Source organism: Bombus bifarius, unplaced genomic scaffold (assembly GCF_011952205.1).
Source record: "Bombus bifarius isolate JDL3187 unplaced genomic scaffold, Bbif_JDL3187 scf7180000008192, whole genome shotgun sequence".
NCBI lineage: Eukaryota > Metazoa > Arthropoda > Insecta > Hymenoptera > Apidae > Bombus > Bombus bifarius.
Genome location: NW_022884500.1, coordinates 16,006 through 19,711, shown reverse-complemented (window position 1 = coordinate 19,711; position 3,706 = coordinate 16,006).

The following is a 3,706-nucleotide window of genomic DNA, read 5'->3' as shown; positions in this document are numbered from 1 at the left end:
AACTTTCTTAGCATACAGCGACAAAATTTTCGTCGGGCGACATAATTCATCCTACGAAATTCTTGCGTACGATTAACCTTGTAAGAACGTTGACATTCTTCGCGCATTATTCTTCTCACTGCTTCGCGTGAAATCCTTCCTCTCAACAAGATATTCTTCGCAAACGCATCAATGGATATATATGTGCACAAACGATAATTTGCTTCGCTTAGGCCAATGAACACGAGGACCGTCGAGTGAACAGTTAATGTATCAATCGTTTATCGCTGAAGTTTTTGGAAATCACAACGATCTGGAATTTCTCCTCGACGCTGCGATCTTCTAATAATTTTTTTCGATTCATTAGCAACACGCTTTTTGAACTTTATCGCTTCTTATTGTATCTACTATATTTTATAATATTATTATTGTATTATTTTTTATTTACTTTGTTGCTTACATTATTTTTTATTTGTAATATTCGCAATTATCGCAATATAATAAATAACATCAGTTTAACCCTTTGCATGCGGCTGTCACGCTTGTGAACACGTTTCCATTGTAAATGGTGAATTTATGTTTTATGTTCTAATTCCAGAGTTGAACATTCTATTGAGGCCAACGGAAATTTTCAGAACTATAGTTTTTCGAATAATCGATTTCTCTTTTCGATTCAGAGATACTAAGGACCTTTCCCATTCCTTTGTGTATTACCTTTCTTCTAGTATAATTATTTTTGTTTATTAAATTAGCACTACCTTTTGACTTTCTTGAATTTTCGTTTGTGCTGCAACGCCTGTTTTTCTCTTTTCTTTATAATTAAGGTATCATAGACAATGAAATTTTCCTCCACTTCAAAATGTTCATTCTCTGAAGTTGTTTCGTGTAAACGAGCAGTTCTGGCTTCCTTTGAAGAATTCGAAGTCGGATTTGAGAGCGTTCGATCCGAGTTTCGTCCCGTTTCACAGCGAACGCATGGGCTTCTCGACCAATCGTCATTCCCATAACGTTCAGTATTTTTAAAATGGGTATAAAATCTTCATTAAAAATACTAACAGCGAGAAAAGTAGCAATGTTAATGGTCCGCGTTTCTGTATGTGTTTCGCAGCAAAAGTCCATATCAAGGAACTTAACGATTCGTTATTATTCTGAGTTTCAGAACCCAAACATCGTTCTAATAGGGTATTTGCAGACAAACTTTCATAAACTGGCTTTATAACTTTCAATACATCGTCACTTAGAGGAGGATATTCATGGACAAATTCATCAATAGTGCGCTCAGCCACAGCTTTTTGCTTTTTGTTCGATTTGTTCCGGTCGGACCAGTTTAGTTGCCGCGTCACCAAAATCACTGTAACTCGGTAAATAATTGGAATTTGGAAAAAATCCTTTTGAGGACATATCCTTGAATGTGTAAACTTTGGAAATATAAAAAGAAAAAATTTTCGATTTTATCCAATTTCTAAACTAGAATATCCCCTTAATTTTTCAAAAATTCGTCTTTCTGTCTTATCTCTTCGCTCAACTTTGAGCGAATTTGGCTATATTACGTTCGCATCACATAATTTTCTTATTTGCAGATTGCGTTCTTAGCGTAGCAATGCGAAGTAAAAATCTTTGGCATGAAAATTTCGCGCAGGGTACAAGCTCCTCCTATCCGCCGGTTTTGTCATGAGAAATCTCTGCAAGGTCGGCTATCGAAATTCCTGTCGAGCTCGTTTAAGTAACCAGTACGTCGCATTACTGTTAGGCATTCGTTAGAATCTTAGATCTTGCTTCGTTAGAATTGAAATTTAATTAACTCAATTTAATATCCTACATAAGAAAACAAACGAAAAACGTGAAATTACGTACCTTAGCTTTCGAGTTATAGAAGGAAATTAAAGAAAATGTTTCAAGTTTTCGTCTCGTTTCCTTAAAGGAAGCCTGTTCCTTAAAGCACCATCGTAAATCGCTAGGATGGACCCATTGTATGATCACCATGATCTAAATCCAAGTTTTTGTTTTCGGGGTCACTTAAAATCTACCGTGAACTCAACGTAAGCGAACAATGTACACGACGGTGAGAAAAGATGCAAAATGGATTTGAGATTATTCGAAGAATACCTGGTGTTCTCGAGCGAATACGAAATACGTGCATGAATACGAAACTAAGACATAGGGCAGCGTGTGTTGAGGTACGAGATAGACACGTTGAACGTTTTCTTTAAACATTCATAACTTGAAGAGTGAAGTATGCAGGACATATAGAAAATATAAAATATAATAGTCGAAAATATAGAATAAAAATTTTTTTTTTAATTTTTCCATCGAGACAATGATCCGTTATAACGAGACGAGATAAAGTGCACGCGTACCGAGCGAAAATTCAAAGTCGATTTTCTCGAAAACAAAGTCTCAAACGAAAAATTTTTATTCTATATTTTCGACTTCTTTTTTCGCGTAGAATCACCCCCTTTCCGCTTGTACCACCAGTTACCAGCCACCCTGTATATTCATAAGATGTTTCTTTGTTATTTTCGTGTGTAGATTTACTTCCTGAAGTATTGACTAATGTATTACGAAACACCCTGTATAAAGTGGACGTAAATAACGAAAACAATAATTTTTGTTATAATGCCGAAAATCAGGATTTCGATGTGTCCATATTTTGCATAATTCAATGTTTGTAAATGTACTTTTTTCACGATCGCAGGATAATAGGAAGAAAGAAAGTTGAAATGCAAATTCGAATAAAAAATGGTAGAAAAAATGAAAATACGAATGTTCTGACAATCATTCTACAATATCTATCTTTTTTTACGCGTAGAAATTTTTTAAATACACTTTTCGAAAGAAAGATGAAATATTAAAAGAAAATAGGTAGGAAGTAGTACAAATGAACAAAGATAAAGACAAAGTTAGTACATTTGTCAAGCAGCGTTATATTGTGCACGCTATATTCGAGCACGAGTATTGTTGGAATTACAGGAAATAAGTAAGGCTCAGGAGCGTACAAAGAACGGAAGCTTACTGGATTTTGAGTGATTTAGCAAGTAGGTTTTTATTGCTGCCTCTTGCACCCTTCGTGTAGATCCGCACACTACGATTCACTTTTGCATAGTCTCCCTTGGTAGACGCTCTCCGTGCTTTCATTACCTTCGTGGTTAGAAGGAGTTTTACAGAGCCGGGTAAAATTTCAAGAAAAAATATTTTCAATAGTGTTTTAAGTAGTAGTTATTCTGTGATTCGAAGAAAGTAATATTTTAAATAGAAAGTGAGATATTGGCAAATAAAGCATATTCATTTTGATGAGTTAAAGAATAAGATAAAATATTTGAATATTTTATTATATTCTGAATAAGTATTTAAAATATAATTTATTTCTTGAAAATAAAAATAAATTGGCTACAGAAATAATAATATTAAGACGTATACATGTATATAGCCACTTTCCTTAGACTACTTTCTCACACAACATGAACATATGCGAAATTTTGCTGATAAAAACACATTAACTGTTTTACTACATTGATACAAGGTGGGACAAAAATTCCTGAATGTTTTCTATGGTAGTAATTATAATAACGAAGTAACAAAAGAGCGAATGAATAAATTAAAAACGAAAAGATTATAAATTAAAATAAACGCCTATATTATACGTATGCGATAAAGTAACATGTCGACAAAATGTCGATTTTAAACTCACTGTACGATTGTAGCAGCAGCGAAATTGATACTCAAATCG